At 31.8% G+C, this 27,284-nt stretch overlaps 1 protein-coding gene across 1 annotated transcript in view; it reads right to left on the bottom strand.

Moving 5' to 3' along the window:
- LOC107360066 (neuroligin-4, X-linked-like) overlaps positions 1-27,284 on the bottom strand; it is a 51,479-nt gene that overhangs the window by 9,706 nt on the left and 14,489 nt on the right. The gene's annotated exons all lie outside the window — the stretch shown is intronic.

Raw genomic sequence — 27,284 nt, 5'->3', positions numbered from 1 at the left:
CAAGGATAATTACTTGTAAAACAATATTATCTTTCATTACCAGTCGAGTTTTTGTGCTTTTCATTTTACTTTTTTTCAACTTTTCTCAATGTTGTATAATGATAATAAATTGTATGGAATGATATTAAGAAATGTGAAAAAAGGTGAAAACTTGCTTCAAGTTATTTAACTCAACAACTAAAGGTTAATTCAATATTAAACGTGCTTGAGCTGATATTTTTTTGATTAACAACAAGTCAAAGTGTTATGCTTTGTTTGTTATCCTTTATTATTGTTATCATTATTTGTACTTTTATTTGTGCTCTTCAATTGTTAAGTACAACAATAAGACACTATAATAAAAATGATGGTAATAACAGGCAAAAATGAATGTACAAAGTGATTCATTAGATGAAGAATCAGATCAACTTTTGGTTTTGATGGAAACGTAAAGTTAAGACGAAAATCAGCTTAAAGCTTATTACCAACGAACTGACTATTGGCACTATAATAACCAATATTCCTGTGAGACCTTAAGGTCTTCTAAAAAGATACAAAAAAACGATTTTGACCAACAATAACAACTCAAAGTAAACTCCAGACAAAAGAGATAAATCTTCATTTTACACTTTTCGTCACATACAATGCTTGATATCCATGGACAAGTCCAGATTCATTCAAGATTCATCAACATATAATACATTCAACATTCAAGAACAGCAAAATCGTTCTTCAGTAACTTTCAGTTCGATTTGCAAAAGAAATTGATATTCTCAAGTTTCTCAGATTTATCGAGAAAAGTTTTTCTTTGGTAAGTTTGAGTTCGATCTGTGAAAGAAATTTATGTTTTCGAGTTTTCTGAACTCGTGCGTTTTGACTTCTGTTGACATGATTTTGCTCGTTATTTTGATCACGACTTGTGTTTGGTGATGATTGGAATAATTGATATTTACAAATTTTTGAGGTGTGAAAAGTTGAATGGATATCAATTCTGATAATGGTGTTAATATGGAATGAATTGCTCAGGAGAATTGGCTGTTTTTGATTGGATTGAACAGTGGAATGCACAGAGAAATAATTATCAATAATGATCCACTGCCATTATTGATATCCATTTAGATGTTACAGAAATTAAGTGGTACCTAAAGTTATCGAATTATTGTTAATGGATAAAGTTATCAAAAGAATTTTCACACAAATTATCATGAGAATTTCATCCAACAACTGATCAACAGTGTTTTTCGTGGGAAACGGAAGAAAAAAACTTTTCATTCCAAGTTATTAATAGTTTATAAAGTTTTATGTAAAAAAACTTTTGGCCTTATGAAGTTAAGTGATAAGTAAGATGAAAGTTAAATTAATAAGAAATTCATGGGATTCAGAAAATTGAGAAATCTCTTGAGGGAAAATGTTTGTCATGGAAATCATGGAAATGATGATAGAAAAAAGGTTTTTAATTGAAAGCTCATGTGAATGTCAACTTATTCAATGGATATAAAAAGCATTTAGAACTAATCAGATAAAAAAAGAAGATTCATTTTTCGTTTCAATTTCCATTCTGATTTTTTTACCTCAAGTTTCAAACTCTTGGCTCAATGCTGAAAAGTTCAACGAATTTTCTAACGAAATTCTAAATTCTCTCAATGTTTCAGCCAACTATCCATGAATTTTCTCACTAATTTTCTGCTATTCGGTGTTCATTTTCATTCTGATTTATATATTCAACTCTGTAGACTTCGATGAACTTTTTTTGAAATTCTTCAACTTTGACTTTTATTGACTAAGAATTTTTAAATCTTAAACTTGAAGGTTCATTAATTACTTTATTCAATCAGTTCATTATCTGATTAGTAATGAGTAAATGCATAGAATTACAAAAAGAAATTCATTTCTTTGATATTCTTCTGGGAGTGAATTTTGCCTCCCAGTAGAGCTTATTCAAGTTTTACGATTAGAAGTCGCTCTCTTTATGAAGGGAATCTTTTTATTACTCATTAGTGTCTGGTTAATCAACGAATTCAATTTTATTCTATTTTTAGAGTAAATTTTATCACAAAAGTGTTATTGGTTGGATAACTTGAGAAATGGTATTACATTAGCTCAATGATTTACTGTCAATTTAATCAGATCAAGGAAACGACAAATTGACAGGTCAAATACACTTTTCAGGCATTTGACTCTTTTTCATGTTTCATTTTTTCATCGTATATTATTGTCTAAAAATGGTGAAAACCATTTGACAATCAAGACTCACTTGAGTGCAATAAAAATACACTTTTCAGATTACATTTTTTTGTTCAAAGTCTGAAAGAGTTCAAAGTGAAAAGTTATACAACATGGAATAAAGCTTTTTATTTCAAATTTTTCTTTTCTATTCAGTTCAGATTGAGAATAAAGAAAATGTTTCCACCTTTAATTTCATTCCATCATACAATAAATAAAGTCAAATCATTAAATTTTGTGGCAAAATTGTGTCCAAACAGCGAGTTCCAATAAAAATTTTGCACCAAAGCCGTGACTGCAGTTCCAGAAGTAGTCAGAGCTAAATCAGAAATCAGATCACTGAGAACGTTTGAACAGGGTTTGGAGAAATATGGACATTTCAGTCTTTCTATGGATCGCCCGAGTAATATCTAGTCTCAGTTCGTCGAAATTACAGAAAATTTGTGTTTCATTAACAATTTATAAGCTGATTTGTTACGTGTGAGAATGGTTATGTTGAAGGATTAAGTCGACCTAAAAGGGCTTCCTCTTAGCATCAATTTGCATTGAAAATGGATCAACTTGTAAATGAACCACAAAAGATCTCAGTTATACATCAAGCTTTGACAGAATGAATATGAAGTTGAAATAAATGATTCATTGAGATAATTATGAACTTTCATCTTTACCATTATTATCCTTTTTTGTTTGGTATTTTGTTTTCTTTCTTCTGGTTACCAATAAGGAATCAATGAGCAAATTGAATAGCATCTCATTAATGAGATCTTCATTATGAGGCCAGCAAATGTTTGTCAAGGTGCAGGAGAAGGCAAAGAAGGCAGAAAAAACCAACTCATTATCATGATTCATAACAAGATATTTTCTCTTTCAGTTCACGTTATTGGATTGTGTGAAGGTTTTCATTTGTTCGTAAATTGTGTCTCCATCCAAGGAAGAAAAAGTTGCTAGTTCTAGTAGCCAAAGATAGTAACAGAAATAAAAGCAACTCAACACTGGTAAAAATAATTTGATTGATGATCGCATTCATTTTCATCTTACAAGTATCCATCAAAATTGAGGGACAAAAAAAGTTATCGACTGCTCTCCAACAATAACAGCCTCACGACTTGGAGATACATTTAGATATGTAAAACTTTCCTGTCAATTGTTGTCCAATGACATGCATAATTAGCTTAACCTTTTTTAGCTTCTTTCATTTTCCAACCTTTCAACGTCAACCCTGCACTTGAACAGAAAAAAGTCTGAAAAGACAAGGGAATTGTTAAAGTAATATTATAGTGTAATTTACTCGGTTTGTTTCTTGCTCGCTTCAACTTGATCAACTTATTACACTTTTCTGAACAATTGATGAGCTCGGAACAAGCAAGTTTACCAAACGATTTTTGACTCTCTTCTTCTAGACTCTGGACAATCAGGCAACATGTAAACTTTCAATGATAACATTCAACTTTTCTTCATCTTCTTCTTGTTCATGATATGTGATGAGATGCCAACTTCAAGACATTCTTGTTTACTAGTTACAACCTTTTCGCATCTTCTTCCTCTTCATTTTCATCTTGAAGACATTTTTCTTGTTCCAAAACAACAAACCTTTCTCCCTTCAATCCAACCTCTTGTACCAACAATTAACTCATCTTAACTGATTCGCACAGATATATTATACAATAAAGACAATTTAGACTGAAAGTAAACACAACTCATGGTAAACCTGCAAATGACTAGTTCAATTTCAAGCAATTTAATCGATTAATTTGTCAACTAAATTCGCTGGATGCAATATCAGTCCACTTTTACTCGTCATTTCCATATCAATTGATTGCACTTGACAAACCTTGGCTATTAAATGATTTAATAATTTGAAGGAAACAATTGAAGAAGGAAAAAGGAACCAAAAATTATGACTTTTGCCAGTTTCATTATTATTATGCATACAATGGTTGATGTTGTTTGATATTATTTTCAGTTGTAATTAATATTCGATTCTCATGTGGACATCTTCAAGATAAACAGTAACTTGTAACTTTACAAATAAACGTTTCATTTGAGATATTTTCAGGTTGACCATTCCTTAATCATCATCATTATCTTTCCGTTTCTTCTTCAATTTCCCTTCTTTCTCTTAGTTTTCACCATTCTCATTTCATCATGAAAATCACGTTTCACTCCATGTTTGAGTTTCCGTTTTCATTCCTCTCAACCATCCAAAACTTTTTCTGTTCAGTGTTTATTTGAAAACCACAAGCAACTCGGACAAATTGTTTAACACAAAAGTAAAACTAATTTATCAAACAGAATAAAATTTTACCTGCAAACCGACTTCGAATATTGAAGTTAGTAAAGTTTCACTCAGAAACTTGCCAGCTCAACTTTGAAGCAATAGATATTCATTGTTTCAATATTTTCCCCTTGAATCAGGGATATTTTTCCATAGTTACATTGGATTGTACAATATTGGTTAAGAAACAAAAGTTATAAAACTTGCTGCATAAGATTTGGTTTGGTAAAAGTATCAACCATGGATACGCAATTTACCCAAAAATGTAAAGTTCATAACTAAACTATTTTAATATCAACTTATCTAAAATCGTTATAAAATAATTTCCTCGTTTCATTTTGCACTTGCAAATCATAATTGGAGCTCCCAGCATTTCATTTCTCTACAAGTCAGTCAGGATTTTAGATATTGGTCTGAACTTTAAATCGAAATGTCTTTTAGACGAGCACATAATATAATAGAAACAACAAAAGCATTGAATATTATTGCATTCGTGGTTATTTTGATTCAAATCAATAAACTTTTATCAATAAACAGATCAATATTTTGTGCTTGGTTTGTCCAAAGAACAGTTTCATTCTCAATTTTCATGGTTACAGTCTTAAGCTCTTTAGCAGTCTGTAACAATCGTCTGCCTGTAACAATAATTAACATAAACTAAGCTTTCTTTGTCTATTTTTCAGTTCATGAAGCTTTAGATTATTTATTCATATTAGGGCTGAACTTCGATTCTGTGCTAATAACGATGATGGAAACAATCTTTTTTCCTCGTGTCTTTACAATTTCATGGAAAGATGTTAATAAAAAGCATTGAAAAACAGCGAATATTGCATTTGGAAAAATCGACCTGAAATTGTACTCAACAGTTAATTTGGATTCTTAAAGTTGACCACTTTTGCTAGGACTTTTTACTCCAACATTTAAGTTGGAAAATTTGATGGAACTGATAAAGAATTAGATTAAAAGTTCATTTTTTGGTTCTTCAAAAGCGTTTCGTTTATGAAGCAATTATTTGAACTGATTATGTTGTCAAAAGGGTTTGAAGCCATGAGAGTTGCAAGTTGAAGTTGGAAAACTTTTTGGTTTGAAAAGATTTGATTTTATCGAAATGATAAACTTTAAGTAACCATGATGGAAGTAAAACTGAAAAAGATGATGATAAGGTGATGATGCGAATGGTAAAAGAATCAGGAGAATGAGAAAAAATGAAAATGCATTTTTGTTCTCAACACAACACAAAAAAAACTATGTAAACCTAATGATCCATATAATGGTCAAGAAATTTTCAATCCCATTCAAAAGCGATCCTTTTTTCTGTTCTCACAACTTTCAAGATTTAGTTATCACTATACTTTGTTTTTATTGACCATTTAGTTTCATCTTTTTTCTTGCTTCTCTCCATCTCAAGATGAAAACTGGCCAATTGTAACAATTTTGCTGCCCATTCAGTGATCATTTTGCTGTTGATTGATTTTTATTTTTACTGTTTTCTCTCGTTTATCCTTATTGGAACACAGCTCAACAAAGTTAATCATTATTCAATTTGATTATTGCTTAACTAGTGATAGAAATTGATTATCAATAATCACTGGGAGTGACCAATGTTTGCCATCATTATGGGAATGATTGGGGAAACGCAAATGGAAAGAGAACGAAAAATGTTTGCATTTTCATCCAATACTTAATTCAATTGATTGATAATCAAACTAATTCAGCAATCATTAGCAATCAATTAACTAAGGTGCAATCATTTGTGGTGAAGCTAAAATTTGGGTGAAAATTAATTGCTTATTGAACAAGTTGATCAGTTTCGTGATTCAATAATCGCAACAAATGTTTCCAAATGTTATCATTTCACTCCCAGTGAATGATGGAAATCGTTGGAATGTTGAAATGAAATATCAAAAGAGAAACATTTTTAGCAACAATGTAACATGATGGATGATAATCAGTGAATACACAAAGAATGAGGCGAAATTAGTTTAGAGAAACTTATTTCAACAGAATTTTGAAATTAATTGTTGATCAATCATTTTTATCAGATTTTTGTTGTTTTCTTGGAAACATTTTCATTGGAATGCTTTGCACTGCCTTTTCAATGAACCTTTCATCTTGAGATTCTGACTTAACCATGAAAAGATTAACATCTTTAGCGAGCAAGGATTATCTAATCAAGAGAGAGATTAATTAGAAGGAAAAGACTGAATTATCATGAATCGACTCACCCCAAGTTGATCCACATGATCAACTCTGAATCAACTAAGAATTTGTTTCTCAATTTATTCATCTAATTAATCTTCTTATTGTTACAATTATTCATGGAAAAGTGAAGCTTCTGTGACGAATTTGGAAAGAAACATTTTTACGATTTTTTCCTTCGATTTTGATTCGTTATTCAAATTGAAACTTTTTGATAATTTAGTTTCTCATTCTTGCTGTTGGAACATTTTAAAGTGTCAATTCAAATAACATGACTTGTCAATGATGAACAGAAAAGAGGGAAAATTTCATTTTAATAGCAATTTAGTTTATGAAGAATTGCTTTTTCTTCGTTTGGTTCCAAATCGAAGTGACAGTAAAAATTGAAAGTTGAACAATGGAAACTGATAAACATGAACTGGGAGTGAAAGCAAATTGATAACATGATAAGTGGAAAAGGAAAAACAAATAAAAAAGTTCTTTATCAACGATAGTTTATCATGTTATTCAATTGAAAATTTCAGTCATTTTTTTTGAATAATCAGCTAATTCAATTGGTTGGAAAAAGAAAAAAAAGTTCAGACAGAATCAACTAATCAATATAATAAAGTTAAATAAGAAAAGGTAATTTAATATTTTTTGCTCAACAAAATTTTTTCTTTCTTCAAGTTTCTTCTTTTCATCGTATTTCGTTGCCAGTGAAACTATCACAAAATGGTTATTATAAACATTATTGTTGCTCAGCAATTTTAAAAGTTGACTACAGCCAAGACGATATTCAAGTTGATATGAAACAATTGCCATTATTTGTGATCTGCTTAGAGGTAAATTTAAAGTTGCCTTTAAAGAGTGTTTTTTAGTTTGTTTTTGCAAACCTAAAAAAACATTGTTTATCGTCTTTAAAAGTGCAATTGGGAAATGAAAGTGAAAAATGAAATTGTTTTCACTTGCAATGGTTTGAATTTTTCATTTCAACTTTACACTTTTAGTGTTATCATCATCAGTGAATACCCTTGAGCTTGAAGATTCAACATTCTCATTAGTAGAGTCTTAACAACTTGACGAAATTTGATCATTAAGTTGTGTTCATTGGAATTGCATTAAAACTTGGTTAACTTCAATCCAACAAATCAGCACATTCGACTGTTGATGAAATAAGTAAGATGCAAGTAGTGAGGGTCTTTGGGTTGAACTAATGGCAGACCGATTGGGTTGCTTGATGATAAAGTTGGTGAAGTTAATGATTTAACTTGAAGCTATTGATTGCATAAATGAATCAGAATGGTTGGAGAATAGTGAAAACAATCGTTTGGGTTAATTAAAGAGTGAAGCATCTGAATAAATTTGATAACTGATATTAGTTTTTATTAGTTTTTGTTTACTCTGTTAATTGACCTTCAGGGTTAAATACATATCATTAGGTAAAATCAATTATTTATGCAAATAGATAACAAGTGCAAACTTCAATCAAGATTGAGGCAAAAATGTTGATGGAACCAACTCAACTAATCGAACCAAATTCATCATGTATCGTACTTGGTTGTTCAATCTGAATAAGCTCATGATTAAAGTCTGAGGTCTGTAGCACTAACCGTTCGCGAGCGATGTCTGCATGAAGGCGTAAAATGAAAGAAAAACGCCCGTTATGATGAATAACATTGATTCTGGTGAATTCAAATTTTCATAATTTACACCAGTAAGCTTGTGGTAATTCTTCGTAATTTGTCATGAAACTCGAACTTGTTGCAAGAACTTTTGGTGCTATTTTTGCATTCGAAATGAAAAATTGAAATTCTTTTCCAATTTTGATCAGAACTAGAGCATCATCCCTCCCTCTTATCTTTCCGATTGATCAATCAAATTTAATTACAATTGTCATCCATTTGTTACACAGTTTAACCTTTAACCTTCACTTTAAAGTAATCATCAAATACCTTGGAAAAGATCAACATTAATGAAAATTAAAGTAAATTGAAATTCATTACTTGTTCAACCTGGAAATTTCAGTAAGAAGCAACAATGAAAATCGAAAAACAAGAAGCGAAATGTTTGTTCTTTTCATTTATCGGAGAAAAAAATTCCGAACATTTCTCAACATTATCTACGTCTCATCATCTAATAAAGGTTATCTGTTTGTTCAACATTTGGTTGGAAACTGGGAAAACACAGGTGACATGTGATTCCCTTTTACATTCCACTTCTAGTTAACATACCTTACAGTTAGTCAACTATCAAAAGTCTAATCAAATGTTCAATAACGATTATCTAATCCGTCAATGTTTAGTTGAATCAATCAACATTTGATAAACTTGTTTCTATCGTTATTAACAAGCATTTTGTTGAGACACAAAAGTGAAAGAGTAAAATGTAAAGTTAATGGAAAAATGATGATCATGAATGAAACAATTTTTCACTGTTAATGAATTTCGAATTTAAAATTGATTGGAATCTCCAATGGAACAATTAATTTATCAAAAGTCAACTGATAACCTTTTCATGATCAATTCGTTCAATCATTTCAATTATTCAATGATAATGATGATGATGAGCATCATTATTGTTTCACTTTATTGTTACATCAAATAAATTGTTACACCATCATCAATCTAGTTTATCTTGTTTATTTTTTCATCTTCCTTTGCTCTTTCTTCATCTTCTTCGTCATCATCATTCATCCAGTTTAGATTGTTTTTTTGCTCTTGTTATTGTTGTCTTTTTTGTTGTACAAAATAACGTTATCAAATGTCAGACAATCAGTTGATTGAAATTGATTGTGTAACAGAAACGCAAAATTATAATCCTTTCCATGAAAACTGACCTTTTTTCACGAGTAATTGATAAGTATCGTTTCAGTATTTATCGTTGCTGTTTATCGATTTTTAAAGGTTCACTTTACTGGTCAGTGTTGGACAAAAAATTTTGCTACAAAATTGGGCTTAGCCTTTACTTAATTGTTTATCAATTCATGTTATAACTTTTTGATCTCTGGTTTTCCAACCCAGATTTTCATATCAAATTTCACCCACAAAATTGGTTAACATTAAATGAAAATGGACAAAATTATGAGCAAATTGGTAAGTTGAGCAAACTGATCATTTTCAACCATTAACGAATCAAATTTCAACAATCGTATCATTACATTGTGGACAATTTTCCTTGAATCACATTTACGCTTACAATACATTGATAATCTAATTTTAAGCTTGTTTGAACAGAAGAATGATTATTCGATGAAAAAGCTACCGATAACTAAAACCAACATCGAGCGAAAAGCTCCAACACTTTTGTTGGGCGAAATTTTAACAGTCTGTTTTTTATTGCATCATCTGCAGTCCTCCTCAAATGACCTCTGAAGTTCGTTTTTGAATTTCGATGTAGAGACAGAGACTAAAACTTGCCCAGTGCTAATAATTATTGGCCAATAAGATGGTTGAACTTATGACCGATCTAATTGTTTAACTACTGTTAAGCCTTTGACAGTTTATTTTTCAGCATGGTTTTGAAATTTGCATGCGACTATGTAAGCCATTTTACTAACGAATCGTTAATCAAATTATTGGTTTAATCTATTGGACGAATCTTTAAACGAATGAAGCTGGATAAATAGTGTGATAACGGAATAACCTGTTGCCTTAAGCACGAAAAAGGTCAGGTTTAGGTTGGATATGGCAATGTCTAACATCTGTCAGCATCCTATCAGCAAGAGAAATTAGGGAAAACCAGCGAACATTGAAAATGTTGCAAACAGATAGTAAAGGTTATGGTCAATGGCTGTTTTTTATGATTTAGATTTGTGGTCAGTAGGTCTACCTTTTCCAAGGAAAGCGTTCATGTTTGATCAATGTTCAGAAAGAAGACGACCAGCAAAACTAAACTCGAGGGACTCACATGTTCATGTCAACATGAAAGGTCATCACCATTAGACTTTCCACTAAAATAAATGTCTTTTCTCTTGACCATCATTCAACTCGACAATGATATTTAACCATTTCAATCTATCTTTTCTTCTTATCCATTTGGATGAAATTGAATTTTAAAATGTTGCTAGACAATTACTTTTAAGGAAACTGATAGTTTGTTGAGTTTCAATTTTATTTGGTGAAACTCGAAGTTTGCTCATCAAACCTTTTCTTATTACTTTCACCAAAAGTTCACCTTTGACAATAGCAAAGCCTTACGGTAAAATGATACATAAATGATACATAAATGCATCAAAAAGGAGAAACCAGAAGGAAATAGTATCATGATGACAGAACTAAAAAAAGATAATTCAGTTTCTTCTTCACCTTCAACATTTTCTGAGTAAAACGAGTTTCCACAATTTTTCAATTTCTAACTTTTATTATCGTCAAATTATTAATAATGTTTAATGTTTTTCTTTTCGTTTAACACACCTTGACTTTTCCCATATTTTTTATTGTTGAACATCTTCAGCCATCATGGTTAACATGAAACAGTTTGTCATTCAGCTGATAAATATTGATGAGCGTGAAAACGAAATTGCCGATCTTTTCGTCTTCACTCTCAGATCAAACTCCGTCTTCACTCTCAGATCAAACTCAAGATTAATTGTAACACTAATCTAAATGATCCGAAATGAAATTGAAACATTTTTGCAATCCGATTAGTCATTCTGTTCAAGATTATCATGACAATTTATTCAGTTGGCTGAGCAACCAAATGATTTAACTGATTCAATTCCCAGTTTCAACTTGTAAATCAAAATGAATTTGATTTCATTTAATGAGTGAAGTTGATGAAGGACTCGAAAAAGATTGTTGCAATTAAAATTTTTAATCAATTTGATAATGATTGAAGGTAGACGTAATTGTCAGAGGAGAGTGAGAGGGAAAAGTAAGAAGTCAGTTAAAGCTACAAAATATCACTTAGCAAGGTTAATACCTTTGCTAATCTACTTTGATCCACTTGAAACCATCTTATTTAAAGGTCCTTTGAGCTTAACCCAAACATTTTGTCATTTATTCAGTTTGAGTTGAGTTGAGCAATGTAATCATTATGACACAATGCAAGCATTTATTCAATTTTAATACCAATTTGTGTCAGCTTTTGTTTTCTCAAACTTTCTCGTCTTTGCATTCGAAACCAACATCAATTGTTAAAACGCAAGTTTTCGTGAAATCATGAACAAGCCATTCTCTTTGTTAGCCAAATCTTAGCGCATTTCATCTCTTCTCAGGGAAATGATTTTCAGCAAATTTCGGTCAATCATTGAGAAAAGCAGATTCAGGATAAACTGAATCTTTAATGCAAGTTCAAGATGCAAAGTTCTGACTAAATTATTTGGCGAATGAACGATAGAAGTTTCAGTTTAAAATCTATCCAAATGTAATCACTAATTGAGAATAAGATTTAAGAAAGTTTTGAAGTTTTTCAATTTATCCATGTCAATGTCGAGTTAATTTTCCCAAAATTGATCCTCGAACGATTGTGGGATGAAACTACTGAAAATGTTTATCAAAAATCAGTTTTGATAACTTTTTAAAAGCAATTCATACTTTGCATGAATCACCATCCAAATGATTCTCGAGACTGAAACCCTGAAACGTTACTCGAAGCAAGAAAAAAAGGAAATTTAAATGTCAACAATCATCATTCAAGTTAGCTTCACTTTTGCAAAATTTTAAGTGCATTTCCAATGAGAAGAAAAAAACTAAAAAAAACCTAAAAAAGACTAAAACTTTCACCCAAAGTTTCATTTTTCACGACTCAATGTGAATAGATCATTTATATTGCTGTCTTTATCTCGAAAATTCAGGTCACTTGTGCCTTTGATTCGTTGAAAGCAATTTTTGCATTTGAAGAGGCAAAAAGTTGCGAAAACAATTTCATGGTTCAATGTGAATTTGAATCATTTTGAAAATTGTCTTTCAACAAAAATCTTTATCTAAAATCTTTTACAAGAATGGTTAAGATGAGAGGAGAAAGAAAGGTTAAGATGGAATGAAAAAAAAGACGGAGAAAAAAGTGATTTTTAATGATTCAAATGATTATTTTATGCTCTTTCCAGTCCATTCCTGTCAACAATTCAATTCACCTCGGACCATTAGATGGTAAAAAGAAAAGGTTAAACTTTTCTCTTGCATCTTCATCTTTATCCATCTCTTGTTCATCATTACTTACACCAAGGGAATAGCTGGATATGATTCAGTTTGCTTTAAATGAAAGATGCAGATAATAAATGACACAACCAATCAAATTATTGCATTCATTTGATAATCTATTTTTTCCTCGTTCTAATCATTACCAACATTCATTAATATACAGAATTGTCATCAGTTTATCATCTGAATGAACAAACGAAAAGATGGAAAAAAAGTAAAAACAAAACTTTTTCCTTTCTGTCATTTCCATGTTAAACTGAACACAAGGCCTTGCCAAGTCTACAATTAAAGTATTCATTTACAAGTTCGTACTTTTGTTTTTCCCTTTTTTCATGAATTTTCATATTTCCATGTAAAATGCCTTCAAACCTTCCATGAACTTTCAACTTTTTTCTCGCAACTTTTTTGCCTCTCGAAAGTAACAATTTAATCTCTTGTGATTTAACCATATTTTTTCATCAACAAAAGTCGACTGGCAATAATGCAATTTATGTTTGCCTTGTTTTGTTTCATTTTTATTTCGTTTCGCTCAAAGTTTTTTTTACTGCTCTTCATCAAACAAAAGTTCAATCACATTAGCTGATAATTTCAATTCTCATTGATTCAACTCTCAGAGGATGAGAGAGGAAATATTGTGACATGAAAGGCAAAAGTAAACGGAAATTTGCAATAAAAGTGAGACCAACAGATAACGGTTTCGAATCATGTTATTTGGTTAGTTTACTTTTCATGATGAAACATTGACACGTACAGAAATGAAATTATTTTTTCCAGCTTTTCCAATCAACTTTAATCTCTTGCAAATCTTGCAACTTTTTCCCATGAAAACGACTTTAAATTTTACCAAAAGTTTAATCTTGCAATTTGATTAGCAAATGTACAAAACTTGTTACAACTGTAAACAAAAAACTGGAATCTGATTCAAAAGCAACTTTGGTAAACTTTGAATTAAAAGAATTCAATTGAAGAGAAGAAAAAAGTAATGAAAATATTGTTTCTTTTGTTCGAAAATTGAACATGAAAAAAAAGATTGTTCAGTTCGAAAGGTAAACACAATGAAAATGAACAAAGCTAATATTAGGTAAAGTTGGTGAAGAATGAGAGTGAAATACTTTATTGATTAACCTTTTCTCATGACAAGTCTTTTTTTCCCTCTCAAATGATTATTGGTTGATCAAAAACAAGAGCAAATGATTAAAATATTTTGCAACTTTCAAATGGAAAGAAAGATTTAAGGGAACAAAAAAAGAGTTTGTTTTCTGGTAAAAGAAGAAAATGATTTTCTCTTTTCTCTTTTTACCCCTTTACTCATTTGTCTCTTTTTTTACACCGAGAAACAGGTAAACCTGAAAACTGTATGAACAAGGAAAGCATTAAAATTCAAAGCAGATAAATTTTCCAGCAAACCTTTCTTTACCCATGAGATATCAAATTGTTGATGAATCAAAATAAATTTCAACTCGAATAATAACAAAAGTTTAAAGTTTTTTTTCTCTCCCAACTTGGTGAAACTCCATGAAAAGTAGAAGCTAATAATTTCTCAATGAAAATTGTGCTCTAACTGGGAGTTGGAAATTTTTCTTTATCCGATTTAATCGTATCAATATGTTACCAGTATCAATGGTTCAAGTGAAGTTCACTTTTTTCGCCAAATTAATTTGATTAACTTAACCATCTTGAAGTTAAATTATCCAAGGCTTGATGTATGAACGTGTCAAAATCAGCAAAGGTTTCAAATAAAAATTTGCTCAAAAGTTCAAGTCTAACCTGGAAAACTTTGCTGCAACTTGGAGTTAACATTGAAAGCCTTTTAATAAGCAAATTGTCACATCTCTCAACGAGTAAACTCTGTTACCATCGAGTGACTCTGATGCATGAAGATGAGCTCATTGAGGTTAACTGATCAATCGTTAGAGACTTTTGAGTGCGACTTTGAAGATTGATTTTCAGAGAATGGTTTTGGTCTGGAAAATTCTGAACATCGAAAGTCTTTTAATGAGAGAATTGTCACTTTTTTGCTTTTAGCCAATCGTCAATCGTTTCTAGTGGTTTCTGAGTGCGAATTGAAGATTGATCTTCAGAGCATTTCATCATGTTGGGATGCTTATCCGAGTTTTGAAACTTTAAATGATGAAAATGTCAAGTTGCTTGATCGACTTATGCTCTTGAAATGGTTTCATTTACTGGGAGTGAAAAAACTCCCAGTCACAGATTAAGTTGATGAGAATATGATTGCTCAGTTTTTTGATGGAAAAAATTGAATGAGAAAAAAAAAGTTCTATCATTGATTGAGAGGAGCAATAATGATGAAGTGAATGTCATGGTATGAAACAATTCATCATATTTTGATGCTTTTGTTGAGATAATTTTCTTTCATCATGATATTCAATATGATAGTCAATTAGATGTGAGATTTTGATGAATTCTTGTTCAGAGACAAATCAGTTTATAATCATTATTGAAATTGTTTGCATCAACTAAATTGATCATTTTATTCATATTCAACTAATGAGTTTATCATTGCAATTTATTACAACCAAAGTTCAGTGAATTTATTGCCCTGAACTGAGTTTTTGAAATTCCATGTGAATTTTTTGTAACATTAAATGAATTTTTTTATCTTTTATTAGAGTTGATTTGGTGTTTAATCAGGGAATGATAAACTTTTTCCTCTTCTTTTTTTTTCTCGTAAAATTTGACTTTCCATGCAATATCATCATTTACTTAGCAATAATTGAATAACTGGCTTCAACTTATATCTAAATTTTGTATTTACTTTACTATTTACTCGATTCACTGAGAAAAAGTAAATTGAATTTGAAATGCTTTTTATAAGTTCAACTTTGCACTTTTCACACAAAGCAACTGATGAATAATTAATTTGATTTTGTATTGGCCGGAGTTTTGTACTTGTTTGCAAATGTTTCATTAATTGTGTATTTTATCATTCAAGGTTACTTTTGTTTGCTTTTCAAATTTTCAATACAGATAATCATTGATTGGAGACTTTTCTCAACATTTCCCTGAACTCAGTTTTTCGTCAACTTCTTATTGCAATCATGCTTTTTATTGTGATGATTCGTTAAGTTTCAGTTATTCTACAATTTTGCCTCACTTTTTCTGCGTACATGAATCATGCATATCTACGAATGAATACATTCAGATTATCTACAATACAATTCACTTGGTTAACTACAAATATCGGCAATAAATAATTGACTTTTTTATAGTCAACGTTCAGAGATTCGCAAGTTAGTAGTTAGTCTGGATCAACCTGCGACAGTCAAAGTGTTCAAGTTGCAATGATAACTCTTATAGCTGTAACACTTATGAGCTTTATGCTCTCGACACCTAAAGTTAACTGAAATAAATATTGTAAAGTTGAGCCAAGAGGCTTGATTTGGCTCAGCTATGGTAAGCCAAATAAGGCTAATAAGATAGTTAGGGTTGAGCTTCAGTAGTGAGCTCGGCGTACATAAACGCAATTGAAACAATGTAACAAATCAGTCAAGACAAGGAGTCGAAAAGTTCCATTCTTACTTGTCTTCAACTATCGACAGTTCATTTTTGGAAAATGACCTCAATCGGAATTTCAATTGAATTAATGAATGAATATAAGCCTGTCTGAGTAAACAGCAGATTTTCTTTAATCTTAAACCATTGAACATGAATTATTAGGAATACATTGAGTGAGCCCACTCTGATAAACCCTGATACTTTAACTAGTAATCTGCGATTAACCTGGACATTAGCATGGCTCATTGTTCAATATCTTCAATTTTTGCCATTACTTGGTGGACTTTTACTCGTTTGGAGTTAACAAATTGAGATTATTATCTGTCCAATACACATTTGTATTCACATTGAACGAAAAGGCTAAAGTGAATGTCTACACACCATGGAAAGATACCCTTCATTACCATTAATCTGATTCATTTAATTACATCTTTTGCTTCTCTGATTTACACTTATGTTCACTTTCTCACTCCGATAACTTTTCCTTCTCCAACTTTATCATCTCTCATCATTCCCATTCCCAGTCTCTTCTTGCTTCTCATTTTCTTTTTATTACTTTTCTCATTTCAACTTTGATTCCATGCGAAATGAACAAAACTCATTTACTCCATTTCGCTACCTCTTTTCACATTCACAAGATAATACATTATCTTACAAGATACACCATGTTTGCATGTCTAAGTGCTATAAATTCAATTTGATTCAAATTTGACTCCCAGTTTAATGGTAAACTTTAACCAATAACCTGAAACAAGAGCAAATACCAGAGTAAATGAATGTAAAAAAAGCAACATTGATCAACAAAATTTCAAGCCAAACGGAATAAAAATTTAATCATCTTTTCTCATCTCAAGTTTACTAAACTGAATCAACAAACCATGGAAAATTATTTTTCATCAATTCTAATAAAAAGCTGAGGAAAAAGGAATCTAAAACAATGAGAAGAAACGAAATGAGAAACGATAAATTAACTTTAATATGAAAAAAGGGCGAAGAAAAAAATGTTTCAAATGGTTCATTTATCGAATCAAATGGTTGATTATTTGTTGATTAAATTAATCAATGTCAACCAGTTAATAGATGGTAAACAATTAGGTTAACCCTTTTCGTTTCTTATTCAACTTTGTTTTCCGTTCACTTGAACGATTAATGAAATTGAAGGAGAAAGAAAGCGAACATTGAGAAAATGGAAAAAATAATTTTCTTTAATGGATCAAAAATATTATTTTCTCTCAATGAACAACCATGAAATCAATGATTCCAAGCGAGTCAAGTATTGCTCGATATATTGCATGATGATGGAGATTAGCATGATTATGAATGGCATATCATGAGAGGAGAAGGAGAAAAAAAAGTAAATGAAAAGATTTCAATTGATAGACTTGCTGTTGATATTCACAGTGTTACTCTCAAAGGATTACAATTTCTTGCGTCTTGAAATGAATAAAGGTTAACAAATCAGTTCATATTACAGATGAAATAACGTAAAGAATTCAAAATTATTCCATTTCATGTTACGTTCATTTTTTTCTTTCAAACAATATTTCTCTTTCATATGTGCCAGGAGAAGAGTAAAGGATGGGAAAAAATGTTCAGGAAATGAGAAAAGCAGATGAAAATAAGAAGTTTTCTTTTCGAGTTTACACTTTGTTCGTATTCTTTTCATGATGCTCAACTTTATGATATTGTTCTTTATGCTACACTTTTTCATGTATGGAAGAGAAGGAGAAAGAAAAAAAAGTGTTATTTTTTTTTCTTCATTGAATAATAGTGATGAAAGAAAAAGAAGAGGACAGAAAATGGAATCACAAATGTTGAACTTGAAATGAATTACGTTAAGTACCATGATGAATGCTATAGTTATTTACCAAAACCTACTGTTTGAATCAATTTGTCACTTGGCTGTCTTTGAGTTAACAGTGTGTAATAACATGAATACAGTTCAGTTACAAAAGAGTGAGAAGGAACAGGAAGAGCAGAAAAAGTTGATTATTTTAGTTTCGAGATTGAAACAAGGTTCGAACTTCGATTTGATTTATAATTTTAATCATTCGAATGAGATTCACATGATGAACGAGTGGAGCTCAGTTTGAAATTGCATTTTGATCAACAAATGCTGCCTTTTTTCAAACTTCAAATGTAAATTGGATAATGTGATAAGCATCACTAGGCGAGTCTTGATGAGTTTAAGCATCGAAATGACGGTAACTTCTTCGGTGTCGAATTCGCAAACAACTTTTGAATGATTTTCGTTTATCATTTTCTTATCAACTTTTCAAGTCTCAATTCATTTGAATCTATCCGCTGATAAATTTAGCCATTGACCAAAATTGACGAAATAAAAAATTGAATTTTTCTGAGGAAGCTTACATTTTTTGGAAACTTTTCATATGCTTTTTCATGCGAAATATTGATTTCGATTTTTTTCTCTCTTCTCATTGGCATGAAAATTGATTGTGCGATAAGTTTATTTGAACTTTGCAGTAAACAAGAATAAAATAACAATTTCCGCCAAGAATTGCCATGAATATATAACTAGAAGATTGGTGAAATGATGGTGAGAAAAAAAGTGAAAAGCTTGATATTAATACTTGGTACTAAACCTTAATACAGCGTATTGAAGAGGTTAAACATGAATTTCTTGCAAGATTTACTGATTCGATAAAAAATCAGCTAAGAAAATGAGCTCAACAAAAGGTTTTAATGGCAAGAAGAGTAGATGGTAAAAGAAAAGTTCTGAGAAAAAAGTCTCTTTAATCAGATAAAGATGCATTTACCAAGTCAAGTTGAACTTTTTTCCCTTCCAAATCATTGTTAACCCTTTACGGAATAAATTCATTCTGTTCTCTAATTACCTTTTTGCTAATTAAGCAAAATGTGATAAAATTATATTCAATATTAAAATTAGATGTTCAATGTATAATAATAATAATTTTATTAATAATATTCTCATTGTTCCAAGGAAAACAGCATAACATGGAGTTTCCATAGTTGAGCTAATTTCGTTGTTATCTTTATTCAATTTTTTCGCTTCTTTCCTCATAACATAATTTCAATCATATAATCAACTGATGGAATCACCTTGCAGGTAGAGAACAGCAGGATAAGCAGAAATGCACAGAAGGAAAAGAAAAGGAAAAACTGGGAGTTTTCACTCCCAGCATTCGTTCAATCAGCGAATAGTATTGCAATGAGTAATTCTGATGAATTATAAAATTTCATATTCGATGTTATTCAAGCACAGAATGCTGTCCATCAAGCGTTATCTGTGTTATCGATATCATGAGACTGGGAGTTGAAGTTGCATGTTAATCAATGTCCATGGCTGTGTTCATGGCTCAATGCGACATCTTTTTTCATTGACTTTTGGCAAAAAATGTTTCACTGCTTTTGCTGTTCCACTTTTTGTTGTCTATTTGTGTTCAACTTATTCATTCTTGCTGATCATTGGATAGAGTTGACAATATTGATCATGAAAAAGTAAGATGATTATGATGATGAGATCAAGTCAAAAAGTGCTGAACACACAAAGATTGCTGACAGTGAGTATACTGATGGAATGAGAGGAATGAATAAAGAGAAGAAGGAAGAAGAAAAAGGAAAGAAAAACAAAATGTATTCCAATCATTTTATTCTTATTCTTCCATTAAATTGTATTATTCTTTGTTCTATTCACAATCTTTTGGATAAATTTCGAGTTCATCATTCCTCTTCATCTATCGACCTAACATAACACAATTCATCGTGAAATTATACCATTCTTTTTACCAAAAAGAACTCACTTTTTTCCTCTTTCCAGCAAAGTCTATTTACTCCGCATCCTTATAATGGTAAAGGATAAACTCTTTTTTTCGTTATATTTTTTTTCTTCTCATATATTTCACTATATAACTAGACAAGTTTGAATCATTTTATGGTTTTATTTTTCCGCCCAACTTTCACTTTTCATACTTTTCTGTATAAAAACTTTACTTTTCGCCACTTTTTTATCTCTCGCTATTTTTTATCCCACAGAATATTCTGCTACTTTTTTATTACATAATTATATCAACATGCTATTCTTGGAGTTGTTGCTGTTATTATCAACTTTTCCAGCTAATAAGAGTTTTTTTCCAGTGTAAAATGGTCTCACTGTAAACATTGAAAAACTAATAACGTTTTCTGGTTCCAGAGAAGGAGAAACTTTTTTTATTATCAATTTCATCTTCATCTTTCCTTGCAATCGTTTTTCACTCCCTGAGTTTACTTGGAGTGCAATATTTACTTCGATAGATTATTGTGATAAAAATCATTCTCCGTGACAGGAGCAAGATTAATAGAGAAAGATTATTGGAGAAATTTTTTATTCACTTATTACATATGAAAAGTGGCAGATCGATTCTTGGTATTAACATTTCATGATGAAAATGAGTGATAATTTTTAGTTATCAATATATTAGCTGATAAATTCACTGGAAAAAAGCTGACGAAGTCGGATAAATCTATTGATAATCGATTCATGATCTATTTTGAAAAGAAATTGTTTTTCTCTATCAGTGAACTGAAGTTGGAACACTTGTTCATGTATTAGCTCTAGAAGGATCCTTAACGTATTAAACTCTTATTATAATAGCAGAACGTTATCGATTATTTTGTTATCTATACCTTGAAAAATCGATTTTTGCGATTGCTTAATAATCGATAGTTATAACAAATAACGATACCCAATGAGATTGATGCATCGATTAAATGTACACCGATCGATTCAATAGGAATTCAAGAAATTCCGGAAGAAATGTTTTTTCTAGTTGATTGCATCAGACATTTTGAAAGATAAAATTCGTGATTCATTCATGGGATGATTACATGAATGATTTTCAAATGTACAGTTCCACCTTAAATCGATAAGCATGAAAGTAGTGAGATTCCGATTTTGGATTTCTTTTTTGGAGATCGATTTTTTCGATCAATTTTCTTGCGAAATCGATCGATTTAAGAATACAATTACAACAGCAAAATGCCAAAAACCCTTTTCTTGACATTTCCATCAAAAAAGCAACAACAGATCTACGAAATTGTCTTCTGTCTCGAAAGTCAGAAAGCTTGTTTTTAAAGAGATTGATCCTTCCAGGGTTGAGATCGATTAATTTTTGTGTGATAAAAATCGATTCTTAAATCGGATTGGAACATCACTGCATGAAGGTATTTAAAATGTTCAGATGAATAATATCTTAATTTCGAGTGGGGCTTTTTTTGAAATCTTAAATTCCCTGAAATCGAGTTTCAGATGTATGAGCGCAAATTTTAATTGATAGCTCGATGTTAATTTGGAAATTAATGATAATTGATAAGTTAATGAGTTTGGTTAATAAATCATGAACAATGATATTTTCACCTTTTGTTTTTAATGAAAGGTGATGAGATTATGCTTGTAACAAAACTTGAACATTCAGTATCTGATGTTTAAGGGAATGAAAATTAATCATTCAAAATTTGCTCTCTCCAATCTGATAATCAGTTAATGTTAACCTTGTAAATTATGAGCTAATCAAAACTAGTAAGCCAACAATAGATAGCATTTCCGGACGGGTTGAAATTATAATCACTTTTCCCTTTCTTTCTCTTTCTCACTGAATTCTGATTATTTTTGTCATCATTATTTTGGTGAACATTTTCAGTGAATAACAACAGAGCAGAAAATGTTTTTTTAATATAATTCAGGGTATAATTTTGAATGAAAGTCAAAGACAATAGAAGCTGAAGTAGACAATGAGATGAAAAATGATTTATCATGCAGTGGAGATTCTGCTTTTATTTACACCAAACTTATCATATTAACCATCATCATCATTATCATCATATTCATCAGCATCATTATCTGGAACAAAATCCTTCTAATTTATTCACATTTAAGTATCACAAAAGTTTCATTTACTCTGAGATTTACCCTTAAAAGTACCGAAAGAAAACTAAAAGAAATCTCAGAAACATTGAGTGAACTTGATTGATAATCAACTCGAAGCTTAAACGCGCGGTGAGGTTAAGAAAGGCCAGCTTAAGAACAAAACTTTCACTTCAAGTTCAAGTCTGTAAATGACATTGTCAGGTGATCGTTGGATAACATGAAAAACTGTATTCTACTGAACACTATTCTAGAATATATGCTGACGAAATTTCGGATTCCATGAAATTCATCAAAAAGATGGACTGAATTTATTAATGACGATCTGAAACGAAAAATGAAGTTCCACATTTTCTCGAATTGGACTGAGATTTTCGTTCACACACGTAGCACAAGTTGTTAGCACTTTTGACTCGATGCTTCTTGATATTATCTTTTCCCTCCAAACATGCAGAGAGTTGCAAGCTATTGAGATGCAATTTCGTATTCACGATGCATTCACATGATTTCTTGAAGTGCAATGACATTAGAATTGAGCGATCGTCAGCATTCTCTTTGTGTTTTCTGACATCATTATCATTATTGAATAAAATTTCCATTATTGTTCTGAACAAATTATTGCAAGAAAAATTAATGATAATCACTTTTACATTTCGATGCAAATATTTTGATATCGAAAAGGCAGGGAATTTCTAGACCAAATGAAAGGCAAATAATGTTCTGGAATATTACTTGTTGAGATAAATTCTGACGAACATATATCGTTTGTTGGAAAGATTATTTTTTTGACAGAATCAATTTGTTATCACCAATTAATTTATAAAATACGATAATTTGATTTAGCCATTACCATTGATGGAACAAGGTTGGTTCGAAAATGATTAACTGCGAAATCTGATTCAAAATTTATCTAAATTTTTCATTCTGTTTCAAACATTTGAATGTAATTTGATTCTTTCATGACAAATATCGAATTCATCGTTAAATTTTTTCTCGTGAATTTCCAAGTTCATGATGGAAAATCATTAGCGAAACTGATTTAACCATTTTTCATAGTAAATCCAATCGTTTTGATAGTAAATGAAGAGCAATTATTAGTTTCTAGATATAAATACACATAATCATAATGATTATGCTTTTTAATACATAATGATAAAATACTTGGCTGCGTTAATTAGCATAATTAACAGCAATAAATTGACTGTTAACAATATTAATGTTGATATTAAATGTGATGAAATAATAACAATATCAACATTTTCAGCTTTACAGATTAATTGTAATGGTCTAATAATGGGATTGGTAATTAATGGTGAAAAACTTGAATGGACTCATGTTGTTATCGTCATTATTTATCATTATTATGCAGTCGGATTAGTATTATATAATAGACAGGAAAATATTGAAATTTATTCATGAGTTGAATTGAAATTGAAATCAGATGTACTTTTATTTAATGCATAAATCTTTCATGAATAATCCAAACAAATCATTTCATTATGTCGAAAGACAAGAAATGGATAATCAATTAGTTTTAATATCCTATTCAAACACAAAAGTCTCTCAACAATCATATAATAATAAGCAGAAAAACTGGTGAAAATGAGAGAAAAGCAGAGCAATCATTGAAACACTTAGCGCTGAGTGAAGATTTTTACTCAGCTGAAAGTTTCGTGAAGTCCCGTTTTTGGATTCTATCGCAAAATGAACTCGAACTTGATATAAGGTATTTGCTAGGGCCAAATTGTCCTTATCTCATGTCCAAGGTAATCAGCGGGCTTTTTTCCAAAATTGACCTTTAACTACCAGATATTTTTCAACTTTTTTGGCCACTCTTCCCAATTCGTTATTGCACTGGCAGTTTTTTATCCTGTACGCCTGTACACAGCCATAATTCATGAACTGTTTTGCTATAGACCTCAGCTTCTAAGCATGAGCTTCCGCAGATTGAATAACAGAGGGGTACGTTCAAGGTCATTTCAGGTATTCAGTTATTTGACCTCCGCATGACTTTGTAGGTCATTTCATGTAAGTGCAACTGCGGAAATTTGTTCAGTTGGTTTTGATGAAAATCCTATATCTTTAAACGGTATAAGCTTTAAAATGGTGGTAAATATTAACCAACAAAAGGACTTTCAAATGTAACTTAGAAGTCGAATAACAGAGTGAACTTGAATGACCTTGAGTTAACTACTAATACATGAATTTGAAAACAGACAGAAAAATGAATCATCAAACGGAAACATTTGGCATCGCCTTAGATTGTGCAAATTAGATTAAATACTTCGGCTTTCGATTACTGACTGACATAGTGTGTGACAACCTAGTGTGCAATACTTGGATCATCGAGTTCTAATGATTCTATATTATACCAGACCTAAGAACGCATTGAAGATATCAGCACTTCCGGAAATTGCACCCACTTCTCTAGCACAGCAATTATAGAGGAAAAAGAAAAAGAGAGAGAAGAGGAAAGAGACGATGAAGGACGAAAAGAAGATGATAAAGAAAGAGAAGAGGAAAGACAATGAAACAAAAGAGAAGGGGAAAGACAGTGAAGTGGGCTAGATATAGCGAATATTTCAAATATGCAAAGGTCAATGGGATCAAACTTAGTTGGAATTTCCGCATTCTATGACCGTAAAAGTTAGAAAGCTGAAACTTATTATTTATCAATAAATTTTTAGTTCACATCATGGATCGAATACTTTTTTCAATTTATCAACATATTTAGCCATTGACTTAAAACTTCGAACATCAATATTTCGAGAATAGAATCACTTACAATAATCATTCTTCGGACAAATATTAAATTTTATTATGAATCATAATATTATAATGTTGAATTATTCAAAATTCTACAAAAAGATTATAGCATTGTATTGCTTATGTTGTCAGATTTGAGATTTGCTCTATCGCGCTAAAAGTTTTCCTATTTGCTCAAAGAGCATAAACTGGAAATCAAATTCAAAAGTGTCCTACGATCGTCTATTCTAATATAGCCGTCGCACTGGAAGGCCAAAAATTTTGTGGCTCTCTTAACGGCCTTATCCAGATTAGATGTTTTAGTTCTAGATTTCAGATAAGGTTAGATTAGGAATACAGCAAAAATTGTCTTTCGAGTAAAGAGTTTGGTGAGGAATCTGATGCCTCAACTATTTGGAATTTCGGATTCAATTTTTTCAATGATTATTCATCAGAGAAACTTTTTAATTGAATAAATAAAATCAGTTTCATGCCTTCTATGCAAAAAAGTTTTCAAATTTCAACTCGAATGAAATTTTAGGCCACACTTTGGCCACGGCCAGAGTTTCCAGGCAGCAGCGGCGAGGTGGAGAGGGAGGTGGTGAAGGAACATTTTCAGAGTCTGACTCTGAGACACCGGTCGACTCGAACGAGTGAACTGATGATGATAATAGACCGAAACACAAAAGAAGGCGATAGAGGGGGAAGTGGAGACGGTGGTGGAGGTGGAGACGGTAGTGGAGGTGAAGACGGTGGTGGAGGTAGATACTGTGGTGGAGGTGGATACTGTGGTGGAGACGGTGGTGGAGGTGGAAACGGTGGTGGAGACGGTGGTAGAGGTGGAGACGGTAGTGGAGGTGAAGACGGTGGTGGAGGTGGATACTGTGGTGGAGGTGGATACTGTGGTGGAGGTGGAGACGGTAGTGGAGACGGTGGTGAAGGTGAAGACGGTGGTGGAGGTAGATACTGTGGTGGAGGTGGATACTGTGGTGGAGACGGTAGTGGAGGTGAAGACGGTGGTGGAGGTAGATACTGTGGTGGAGGTGGAGACGGTAGTGGAGACGGTGGTGGAGGTGGAAACGGTGGTGGAGACGGTGGTAGAGGTGGAGACGGTAGTGGAGGTGAAGACGGTGGTGGAGGTGGATACTGTGGTGGAGGTGGATACTGTGGTGGAGGTGGAGACGGTAGTGGAGACGGTGGTGGAGGTGAAGACGGTGGTGGAGGTAGATACTGTGGTGGAGGTGGATACTGTGGTGGAGACGGTGGTGGAGGTGGAAACGGTGGTGGAGACGGTGGTAGAGGTGGAGACGGTAGTGGAGGTGAAGACGGTGGTGGAGGTGGATACTGTGGTGGAGGTGGATACTGTGGTGGAGGTGGAGACGGTAGTGGAGACGGTGGTGGAGGTGGAAACGGTGGTGGAGACGGTGGTAGAGGTGGATACTGTGGTGGAGGTGGAGACGGCGTTGATGGTGGAAGCGGAGATGGAAATTGCGATTTTTGTCCAAAGAATGATGATTGTGAGTGATGCTATTCTCGAAATATTAAAGTTCAAAGTTTTAAGTCAATGGCTAAAATGAGAGAACTGTTGATAAATTGACGAAAGTATTCGATCCATGATGTGAACTAAAAATTGATTGACAAATAATAAGTTTCAGCTTTCTAACTTTTACGGTCATAGAATACGGAAATTTCAACTAAAAACTGAACTTGATCTGTTCTACAGAAACAGAAAATTTCAGTTCTCATAATAAGTGCATTTTCTGGTTAACCATCAAGAGATACATCAGTAAAATGAGTTTCATGGAAAAATCTTTAGAATTTTAGTCCGATTTTTCAGCAGTTCCTTTGTTTTTTACCAGTAGCTTTCACTAATTGGTAGCGAAAATAAAATATAATTGGAAAGCTATTAGCAAAAAAGAAAGAGAACTGCTGCCGAAATAGAATTATCATCCGGTCAAAAGTTGACAGGAAAGTTTTTGTCAAAGGCTAATGGGATCAAACTCTATAGTCAATTTTTCTTTAGTTTAATTAACTAGTTTGATCCCATTGACCTTTGCATATTTGAAATATTGGCTATCTCTAGCCCACTTCATTGTCTTTCCTCTTCTCTTTCTTTATCATCTTTTTTCTTTTCTTAATCGTCTCTTTCTCCTCTTTCTTTTTCTCTTTCTCCTTAAATTGCTGTGCTGAGAAGTGGGCCAAAGTGGGCTGCTTCTATACTACTACTGCTGACTGAAAATCATAAAGGTCCGACTACTACTGTCTGATTTCTGACTATCGAATTATTGGCACTTGCTTCAATATGAAATACCAAGGCCAAGAAAAAAGTAGTCGGTAGCCAAAA

Source organism: Tetranychus urticae, chromosome 2, assembly GCF_039701765.1.
Source record: "Tetranychus urticae isolate SD_2017Ah chromosome 2, NJAU_TeUrti_SD_1.0, whole genome shotgun sequence".
NCBI lineage: Eukaryota > Metazoa > Arthropoda > Arachnida > Trombidiformes > Tetranychidae > Tetranychus > Tetranychus urticae.
This window is presented reverse-complemented; position numbering and strand designations above follow the sequence as displayed.